Source organism: Globicephala melas, chromosome 19 (assembly GCF_963455315.2).
Source record: "Globicephala melas chromosome 19, mGloMel1.2, whole genome shotgun sequence".
NCBI classification, from domain to species: Eukaryota; Metazoa; Chordata; class Mammalia; order Artiodactyla; family Delphinidae; genus Globicephala; species Globicephala melas.
The window spans coordinates 16265184-16276777 of record NC_083332.1 but is presented as its reverse complement, the minus strand read 5'-3'; positions in this window follow the sequence as shown (position 1 = coordinate 16276777).

The following is an 11594-nucleotide window of genomic DNA, read 5'->3' as shown; positions in this document are numbered from 1 at the left end:
AGTTCCTTTTTGCCACCTTGATACAGTTACCAGTAGCATCTCCATCACCTGGGAACTTAGAAAAGCAGACTCTCAGGCAAAAAACTCAGACCCACTGACTCAAAATCTTCATTCTGTCAGACCCCCAGGCAATTTGTGTTCACATTGACGTTTGAGGGGCACTCCAGCGCGGTGCTTCTCAACCCTGGCTGCGTGTTAGAATCACCCAGGAGCTTTAAAAATCGCTTGATGCAAGGGGACCACTCCCCAGGAATTCTGATTATAACGGTCCTGAGGTCCGGACTGTTAAAATCTCCTCTGAGGATTTTAACGGGCAGTCAAGGTTGAGAATCGCTGCGAGTGTAGCTCATTCCACACTGGAAGAACCCTGTGCATAAGCTATAGTTCGTCCACCTGGGTGTAGACACCGAGAAGGACATAAAGCCCCACCCCTGGACATAAAGCCCCAGACCTCAGGGGCCTCCAAGTTCTAGTGAAGTCAGGGCAACATGAAAATGTGAAACACTGAGGCAGTGTTATCTTGTTTTCAAAGTGCTTCAAAGACCTAGGTCAAACACCGGCTCCTCAGACAGAAATTCTACCCCACCCCCCAACATGCTTGGCGATGATACTCCCCGATAGGTGCTCCCTGACCCGTGACGGTGCCTCCTGATCTCCACCGGGGACTCCTGGAGAGCAAGAAATGTGCTGATTCGTTCCTGCAGTGTGTTTGCTCAATGAAGCACCCTCCACAATTACTACAGTAACCTGGGCAGTCTCCCCGGCTGGTGGTGGGACCCGTGAGCTGAACTTCAAGGAATAAGGTACCTGGAGGATAGAGGAACTTGGCAGTGTTAGGACAGACTTTTAAAAATCTTTGTTCTTCCCTATTTATATAGCGCTTTACAGTCCGATGCACTTTTATGTACATTCTTTCGTTTTCACAATATCGATCTGTGTTAAGTTATAGTAGGTTAACCCTTCAGTAGTGGAAAACTGAGTGACAGAGAGGTGACCAGACATGATGAAATTTGCAGGATGAGTCAGGAAGAATTAGAAGAAGAAATTGCTTTCCTAAATTTTCTGATTTTCTAAGTGCTATTTCCAAGATGTGGCAATATCCAACTTCTGACCTCTCTTTCCTCACTGTTTGGGAGCATTTCTGGAAACTTTGTGTTTCCTTCTTCATTCTCCTCCCCCAGGTGGAGGGTTTGTTTTGTCATTCTGGAATTTTTGGTTTATCTCCTACCTAATCTCCACGAAGTTATATGACTTCTCTTTTTCGATAGAGGATTCACCAGGTGTGGAGTAAATTCTCAGGATGTGCTAGCAATAATGATAATGTTTCATTGTATGATTCTTCAATGCAAAGAACTTATTTCTCATTGTGCCTCTAGCACTTTAACAAAATATTTGTGGAATGAATGAATCACAAATGAAGTGAGAAGATTTGCGAAGTTAAATCTGAGAAACGGAAGAAGATGCAGAAGATTAATCCAGCCATGAGTCTGAGGTGGGGTGGTGGGGTGTGCTTCTAACCTCTGAACCAAGAGCTGTGAAGAATGATGTATGTAGAAATACTGCCGGCACCATGGGAGGGAGCTGGTTTTATCTTCTCAAATAATGGCCAACTCTCTCATCAGTGCTCTCTATGGTACAGGAAAAAGATGTTAAAGTCTGGACGTATTTCCCGCTCAAATGAAATGCTGTAAATTTCTTTGAAGAATTCAATGAGCCTCCATATACTGACCCTTTCGATAAAGGCCTCCCTGCTCCCCTTCCTTCTGTCAAGTGTTCTTTCTCCTCTGGGGTAGAAACACTTCTCCTTCCCGGGTCCCCAAACAACCCTTCTCCTGCAAACATTTGAAGTGTAGGAAGGATATGAAAGGTTGTGCTCTGGCTTCATCCCGTGTTTCTGCCCCATCAGGATGCTCTGAGGCCCCACAGCCCAGGCCCACCCCTCCCTGATAAGCTACCCTTGACTTTCTCCCCTTGCTCTCCTTCCACCATCTCCCACTTTCTTCCTGGATACTTGGCCATCCAAGGGCTGCAGTGCCTGTCCAGGGTGGTGCTGTGGCCAAGACATGGGTCCTGCTCAGCCCCACTCTGCCCTTGGCACCAAGAATCAGTGTTGGTGTCGTAGGCCTTCTGTTCACTCCTGGTCCCATACTTAGGGGCTCATGAGGGCCAGGTGATGGTGGGAGAGAGGCTACTGCTGGTGGACACTCAGGAATGGCAGCTTCGCTGCTGCGCCCAGGCTTTCTCTAGCTATGGTGAGCGGGGGCTGCTCTTCATTGCGGTGCGTGGGCTCCTCATTGCAGCGGCTTCTCTCATTGCGGAGCACAGGCTCTAGGCGTGTGGGCTTCAGTAGTTGTGGCACACGGGCTCAGTAGTTGTGCCTCGCGGGCTCTAGAGCGCAGGCTCAGTAGTTGTGGCACACGGGCTTAGTTGCTCCGTGGTATGTGGGATCTTCTCGGACCAGGGCTCGAACCTGTGTCCCCTGCATTGGAAGGCAGATTTTTAACCACTGGACCACCAGGGAAGTCCCAGTGGGTCCTTGTCATTTATCTATTTTATATACAGTAGTGTGTATATGTTAATCCCAAATTCCTAATATATCCCTTCTTTCCCCTTTGGTAACCATTAGTTTGCTTTCTATGTCCAAAACAGTTATTTTCTACAGAAAATCTTGTATTTGGTCCTGAGAAATCCTTGTAGAAATGAACCCAAATGGAGAAAAAATGCGGTTAGGTTTTAGAACAGGCCATCCTTTCTTAGACTATGTCTCGGGTCCCTCCTTCCAGTTTTTAGGGTGAGAATAAAGTTTATAAAATTAGAAGACAGAACAGAAAAATAGGTGCTAGGAAGGAAGCTGGGGAGAAGAAGGAAACCCTTGGGAGGGAGGCCCAGTCCTTAATGCTCTAGTTGACAAAATGTAAAAAATCCATCTTCATCCCTCCTACCTTGTCCTTGTCAAGGTGCTGATTCCTTGGGAACTCAAGGTACACTACGCCTCCTCCCCAGATAGTCCCAAGTTTAAGGGCAGGAAATGGTCTTGGACTGGGTGCCTTTGCTCTGAGAGCGGCAGCACAAACAATTCAACCCGAGATGGTGAAGAGACAAAGCAGAAGTTCAAGAGAAACAGATGCCCCAGTGATACGGTATGGGAGGTCGAGGCAGAGGGTGGCTGGGAGGCACTGTCCAGCTTGCCCCACAGACAGCCAGTGAGCACCTGTTCTGTAGAAATGGAGCTCCGTCTAGCCCAAAGGCAGAATTCTCAATATGCAAACAAAGAACTGAAGGGGAGGACGCCAGGCAATTTGGGACTTTCCAGGGTGGAGGGTGTGGGAAGGGATTTGCTAAAATCAGACACACTTGGGGGAAGAAACCTTGCACAGAGAGCGTGGGTGAGATTAGGTAAGAAGTCAAAACTTACCAGACCACGTGAATACACTCAGAGAAGAAATCAGAAGGCACAGTTCATTGGAAACGGATAGATAACAGTCGGGAAATCTTGAAGTATCTGGGGAGCGCAAATATCTCATTATTGCTTATTATTTGTCAGAAACACACAAGCCCACGCTCTCTTGAGCACCCACACAGGAGTGGAGGATGGAAGTAGCACTGACTCTCTCTGTGCTTCAACTCTTCATGTGGAAAAATGCTCCAGAAATGGCACACAGTCAGGACCCCCTCAACTCACCCCCCTACCCCAGCTGGGAGGAGACTCCAGGGGGAGTTTCGTGACCCTGCTACTCTCCTGAACGAGGGAAAGCAGAAATAATGGAATAAGAGGCAGGTGGTTTTCAACCCACAGAGCTTTTCCGATGGGGGAACATGGGGACCTTCACGTGCGAGCCTCACGTGCGCTGTTCTGAGGTAGCCCTGCTCCGTTTGAGATTTCGTGACCGCACACCAGCCCTTCCTGTGTTTCCAAGGACGTTAAGTGCTAAAGAGTTTCCTTCTCTCCACAGTCCTGAGGCCAGCCACGAACTTCCCTCAGAGATCTGTCTGCAAAAGCCGAGATCAGAAAAGGTAAAGACGACGCTGGCTGTAAGCCCAGGTCCCCCACGTCACTCAGCCCCTAAGAGGGAATCTGAGTCAAGCTCGATGTCTCCTGAAGACAGTAATCTTGTGCAGGAAGATAAGGGTGGGTTCTGGGAAAAGATATGCCAGGGGAGGGGAGGGACACCTTGACTCCAGGCCTCTTGGGGGGGTTGATCACGTCAACATGCTGGGGACTCCCGGGGCCAGCCCTGACCTCTGTTTGCCAGCTGCCCACTGGACCTCTCCACCTGGAGCATGCACGGGCATCACCAACAAGTTGTCCTAAATAGAACTCTGGAGGTTTTTCTGCAAAATATTTTCTCATTTCTGTCTTCCTTTGCCCCCTCAGTGAAACCACAGGCTGGGCCCCACTTCTAAATACGGACGAAGGATCATGAATATTTGAGGAAAGCCTCTCACGTGAAAAGCCAAGACACTCCTAAAGAAAAGCAAAGTGGGAAGACTTTCCAGCCCGGATCTCAAGACTAGTCATGAAACTACACATATGTATATTATACTTACGTGTATATATGTATAAAATACACACCTGTTTATATCTGTGTTTATACATATGGTGATTAGGCATGTATAACTAGCATAGTGTGGTTTCTGCACAGGGATAGACAAATGAAGCTCTGAAACATGCATGGATGGATGGATAGATGGGTGGATGGATGGGTAGATGGATGGATAGATAGATACTTGATGTGTGACAGAAGGAACACAAAGACGCATGTAAAGGAATGTTCACACCAGCACTATTTTCAACAGTCCAAACTGGGAAGCCCTCAAATATCCATCAACATAGTCAATAAGTACATAGCGGTATTCATCTACAATTTAGTTCAGTAGCGGACTGCTATACGCCATTAAAAATGAAGACGTTTCAGCCACACACAATAAAGTCGATGATTCACAAACAGAATGTTAAAGGGAAAAAACCAAGTACAAAAGACTTCAAGGTGTGTTACTCTATTTCTATGAAGTTCAGAAGCAGGCAAAACTAAACTTGGGGCTTCCCTGGTGGCGCAGCGGTTGAGAGTCCGCCTGCCGATGCAGGGGACACGGGTTCGTGCGCCGGTCCAGGAGGATCCCACATGTCGCGGAGCGGCCGGGCCCGTGAGCCATGGCCGCTGAGCCTGCGCGTCCGGAGCCTGTGCTCCGCAACGGGAGAGGCCACCACAGTGAGAGGCCCGCGTACCCCCCCCCCAAAAAAAAACAAAACACTAAACTGGGCTGTTGGGAAACATATGCTCAGGTAGTGAAACACTAAAGAAACGCAAAGGAAGGGATTAACGTAGAAGTCGGAGGGTACTTGTCTTTGGAGGGGAGGAGGGTTTGCCTGGGAAGCGTCACTTGGTGGCATCTGGCGGAGGGTAGGGGGCGGGTTGGGCAACAACGTGCTTTTTCTTGACTTGGGCGGTGGGTCTAATGGGAGCTCTTTTTATGATTATATATTAAGCTATTTACATTTTATGCCTTTTTTGGTGTGTATTATCTGTCACAAAAAGCTTTTTGAAAACATAAAATACCAAAGGGAAAACGAATCTAAGAAAAGATATGAAAGAACTTGGTAAGGAACATTATTTTTCAAAAGTAACTTAGCACATGGTGGTGGCGGCTGAGGAACAATGAATGAACTTAATGCTTCTGAACTGTACACTTAAAAAGGTTGAGACAGTAACTTTTATGTTACGTGCATTTCGCCACGACTTAAAAAAAAACAAACCTAAACTCTCAGAGAGGACATTAACACATACCTAAATATGTGGAGTGTGACCCCATGTGGACGTTTTGGAAAACTCAGTATTGTAAAGATATCAATTGTTTGCTAGAGCATAACAGTGAAACTCTCATTGTTGATTTTTCCCCCTTGGAACTTGACAAACTGACGCTGGTAGAACAGGAACAACACAGAAAGACTTGCTTCACCAGATATCAAGACTTACTTTAAAGATAAAGTAATTGAGGAGATATCGTATAGACTCAGAGTCAGGCAGATCCACAGATCCAGCCTGGGCGCTTAGAGACAGGGCCCACAGGTGAGGCACAGACGGCCGGTCAATCAGGCGGACGCTGGCTAACCCAGGAGTCACCCAGGAAGCACATCCAGGAACATTCAGGGCAGCTCCGCTGCTCATCAGAGCAGAGAGCCGGAAACCACCCAGGGTCTATGGGCAAGAAAAATGGATACATAAACTGTGGTGTTCATTTCACAAAGGAATTGTGCAGCAGCAAAAATAGGTGAAGTGTAACTACCTGCTCCCCTAGGGATGAATCTTAGAAATAATGTTGAGTGAGAAAAGCTAGACACAGAAGATGACACATGGAATGACTCCATTTTATAAAGCTCAAAAGCAAGTAAAGCTAAAAATGATAATGGTTAGGAATGCATACCAATCTGATTTCAAAACAGCAATTAAAAGACGTGAAGCGGGCTTCCCTGGTGGCGCAGTGGTTGGGAGTCCGCCTGCCGATGCAGGGGACACGGGTTCGTGCCCCGGTCCGGGAAGATCCCACATGCCGCGGAGCGGCTGGGCCCGTGGGCCATGGCCGCTGGGTCTGCGCATCCATCCGTAGCCTGTGCTCCGCAGCGGGAGAGGCCACAGCAGTGAGAGGCCCGCGTACCGCAAAAACAAAACAAAACAGCAATTAAAAGACGTGAAGGAATGATAACTGACAAATGAGGGGTGATGGAGGCTTTTGGAAGGGAGGCAGGGGTGGGATAAAGCAGTCACAGGGGGACTCACAGTATGTGCTGGCTCTCAAATTGGGTGTGGGGGATCATGGGGTTCATTTTACTGTTAAACTTGGTAACTCACAAGTAGGATGCAGACGTCCTTTACCATGTGTCGATTATTACATAATAAAGTTGGAAAAGAGCTAAGCCACGGGGAATGCCAGCTTTTACAGAGCAGGTGGAGGAGACAGAGCTGTGTACAAAAGTGAGGTGGAGCTGTCAGTGGGATGCCCTTGAGGCCGAGAGAACCCACCAGAAAGAAGAGGGGTCTCCCAGGCTCCCGCCTCTAGGAGCAGGGCTGGAAGATGCGGACTGGAGAGAGTCTCAGATTTGGCCACCCGGGGGTGATGTCTGGGGTTGGAGGAGCAGTCCTGGGGGAGAAGTGGGGACAGGAGGGACATCGTGCTGGCTGCCGCCAACAGGAGACATGGAGCAATAGAGGCCTAGGGTGAGGACAGCCCCTTGCTCCACAGGCAGTCAAGAGGGAAGGGCCTCTTCTGAGATATGAATGCCCCCACCGGCACCCCGCCCTTCTCCCAGGAACAGCTGGCCAGAGGGGAACATGACTCCAGCTGGACACGCTATTCCGCCTCACAGCGTCGTGACTCTCTGGCCAGGACTCCTGGCGGGGAGAAAAGGGCCTGGTCACCTGCCCTCACCCTGGAAGTCGGAGCAAACCCTGTGAGGACGGAAGGAGGAGGAAGCCATAAGGTAGGGGCGTTGGGGTGTCTGGGAGGGACTCTGGGGTCCAGGCCTGGCCTGTGAAGGTCAGGGTCTTCCCAAACCAGGGGAAACCCTCTCTGGGTCCCACGGGTCCTCCTTCCCTCTATCCGCAGTAGCTGGGTGCCAAGAAGCCCTTGCCACGTACTGCTGTGAGGACAGACAGACACTAATCTCAGCTCGCCAGCCCCACGAGGCCTCCAGGATCATAATCACAACGGCAGGAGCTGGCCTGCTTCCCTCCCTTTGTGTGTCTTGGGAGGGGCAGTTGCTGAGCAAACAGGGAAGGGAAATCCTGGATTCTGCCTCTCTTTTCCGCTTCATCAGCCCGTTACTCAGGCCCAAGGGCCTCTAGGGCCCACTCAGGCCTGGCTCCTTCCTGGCCCTGTGTGTGGGGAAGGGTGCTGGGGTGGTGGGTATATATTCACCCAGGGCTTGGCCTTGGTGAATTCTCAGAAAAAATAAACCCCAGTCTAGGGGCATGAACAGAGTTCACTGACCACTTATTGTGGTCCGGGCCCTGGGCTGGGCCCTACACTTGTCAGAGCTCCCTGACACTGCCCGGTCACCCTAGGATGTCACTATCTGGATCTCCAGTTTCCAGAGAGGAACCTGAGATTCAGGGTCGAAAAGGAGGATGTTGGCAGAGGTGGGAATCCCACCCAGACCTCTCTGACCCCCACACTGTGTTCTGAAGCTCAAGCTCACCCCTCCTCCCGGAGGAGCAGCACGGGGAGGGGGAGGGGCAGCAGGGGGAGGGGGAGGGGCAGCAGGGGGAGGGGGGAGGGGCAGGGTTTGCATGGGAACTCTCCCCTTCACCTCTTCACCTCTTCTTTCTCCCCCAGAGACCAAGACCCCCCAACCGGGCAGGCAGAACTCTCCCCATGGCTGAGTTCCTGCCCCTGCTGCCTTGTGCACCCCTGCTGACCCAGGACGGCGGTGCCCAGGACTCACCTGTCCCCCCAGCCAAGTGGCAGAGCCAGCAGCCACAGGGTGGCAGGGCCCAGGGCCTGGTCTCTAAGCCCTGGAGGCTCCCAGGGGTGCCCTCCATTCAGATAACGCCAGCCAGCGATGGGGAGTCACCCCCCTGCACCCCACCTCCCCAGCGCCTGCAGCTGCCAAGGACCCCAGACCCGGAGACTTTGCCCCAGGACAGGTCAGACCTGGGTGGTGGGGTGGGAAAGGGGTTCTCTCTCTCGGGACCCACAGGGTGGGTTCCCTGTGGCTGGCACTCCAGGTGGGGAGCTGAAGGTCAGTTAGAATGTGGCCTTAGCCCCACAGGGGCCTGACTGGAAGCTGTGAAATAGATGCAGATGAAAATTGCAGCTGGGAATATGTGTTGGGATAACCAACTGAGCTCAGCTGAGCACTGCTTACTAAGACCAGAGGCGAACATTCTCTTTTGACCCGCCTGGTGTTTTTCAAACTGTGGGTCATGACCCATTTAAGGGCTGCTACACAGCAATCAACACTTCTCCCCAAATAGAATCAGGAGAGAATCGAAAATAACAGTGTTAAAAAAAAGAAGAAGAAGAAAACAACACACTGTATGAGGCAGTGAACAGGTGTGGCTTCCTACAAATTTTGTGACATTACATATACAGCTGTCCCTGGTGTCCATGGGGGTATTCCAAGACCCCTGCAGATACCAAACTTTGCAGATGCTTAAATCTCTTATATAGGGCTTCCCTGGTGGCGCAGTGGTTGAGAGTCCGCCTGCCGATGCAGGGGACACGGGTTCGTGCCCCGGTCCGGGAAGATCCCACATGCCGCGGAGCAGCTATGCCCGTGAGCCATGGCCGCTGAGCCTGTGCGTCCGGAGCCTGTGCTCCGCAACGGGAGAGGCCACAACAGTGAGAGGCCCGTGTACCGCAAAAAACAAACAAACAAATCTCTTATATAAAATGGTGTAGTATTTGCATATTACCTACTCACATTCTCCTGTATACTTTAAATTACCTCTTGATTACTTATAAAACCTAATGCAGTGTAAATGCTACGTAAATGGTTGCAAATACTGTGTAAATAGTTGCCAGGCGGCAAATTCAAGTTTTGCTTCCTGGAATTTTTTTTTTTATTGAAGTATAGTTGATTTACAATGTTGTGTTAGTTTTCGGTGTACAGCAATGTGATTCAGTTATACATACACACATATATCTATTCTTTTTCAGATTCTTTTCCATTACAGGTTATTACAAGATACTGAATATTGTTCCCTGTGGTATACAGTAGGTCTTTGCTGTTTATCTATTTTATATATAGTATTAATCCCAACTCCTAATTTATCCTTCCCCAGCCCCCCAATTTTTTATACAAATATTAAATTATTATTTTGTACACCTGAAACTAACATATTATGTACTAATTAAAAAAAATTGAAGTGTAGTTAATTCACAATGTTGTGTTAGTTTCAAGTGTACCCCTCCTGGAATTAAAAAAAATTTTTTTTCGACACTTGATTGGTTGAATCCACAGATGTGGAATTTGCAGATACAGAGGGCTGACCGTATTTTTAAGTGTGTACTTGGAAACCAATGTAAAAGGTATTTCCTGCTGAAACTCTTGGGGAAAAAAAAAAGTTTAAACAAAACTTCTGCATAGAAACACTACCTCTGGCACAAGGAGACAGGAACAGGGAGGTTCAAGGCTATAGGAGGAAAGAGGAAAGAACTACATTGGCCTTGAATAGAAATGTCCATTGTGGTTTCTTCCAACAATGAACATTCGATAAGAGTTAAAGTTTATGAAGTAGGGCTCTGTGTATCAACGTGGAGAAGTCTCAGAAACAATGACGGTTGCAAAATGATACAGTAGGAGCCTAATTGTGTATCTTTTTAGAAGACATTGAATAATAGGATATATTGTTAGTGGATGCATCTTGATGCAGAAAAAGGATAAAAAAATGTACAGAAAGAACACACACCAACTTCAGGGCACGGGGTACCTTGGGGGGCAGGAACAGAAAAACGAGGGATGGGGAGTTGGTAACTGTAACTGTAATCATTTATTTCTTAAAGAAAAAGAAAAAGGATCTGAAGCAAAAATGGCAAAATGTCCACATCTATTGATGTCATATATGCTTGGTAGGGACCAGGATGACTCTTGCATTTTTCCTGTTTGAAATAAATATTCCCTAATTAAAAATTTTAAAGTATTTCAAAAGAAGAAACAGGCAAAGAGAAATACAAAGAAAGAGAACAGTGAGACAAAGGGAGGTGGTGGAGGGAAGGCCTGGCTGAGATCTGACCCTGAGATCTGACCTTGAGAGGCAGTCACGGGAAGAAGGGGGGAAGAGCTTCCCTGCAGAGGCAAAGCAAGTGCAAAGGCCTGGGGTTAGGAATGTGTCTGGGGAGTTAGAGGAACAGCAGGGAGGCTGGGTAGCTAGAGGCTGTGAGCAAGGGGGAGCCAGAGGAGAAGTAAGACTGGAGTCTTAGGCAACAAGGGGAGGACTTTGCTTTCAGTGGGACTGAGAGGTGGGGCTCCAGGAGGGCTCCAAGCCCCGAGGGCCCTGACCTGACACCAGTTCACAGGCTCCCTCTGGCTGTGTGTGGGGAGCAGACTGTAGGGGCGGGATGGGAGCAGGGAGACCAGGGAGGAGGCTGTGTGATGGTCCAGGAGGGAGGATGGAGGCTGGGCCTGGGTGGGGTCAGTGGAGGAGCCGAGTTTAGATTCTGGATAGACTTTGTGGGTGGAGCCCACAGGGTCTGCTGAGAGACTGGATGTGCGTGTGAGGGAAAGAGAGGGTCAAGAAAAGCTGAAGTTTGGGGCCTACCATCCACCAAAATGGAGAAGCCAGTGGGTTTTTTTGGAGGGAGGGGGTGTAGGGTGGGAGAGCCATGGGAATGGAGTTTTTTTCAACAGCTAGGAACAGCCTGTCCTAGAGGAGCGGGGAGCAAGTCTCTGTGCTGGGGCGCCCGTGGCCAGGAGCTGCGAGGTGGGACTCCCATGTCTGTGTTCTCGGACAAGGGGTCCAGGACACCGACAGACTCAGGCAGCTGATAACTCAGGCAGCCGCTGCAGAGACAGGCGCAGGTTATGGCGTCACGGGAGGGTTGCGTCCAACAACAGTGACCTCGGCGAGGCACTTCCCATCTTTGAGGCCAGGCTT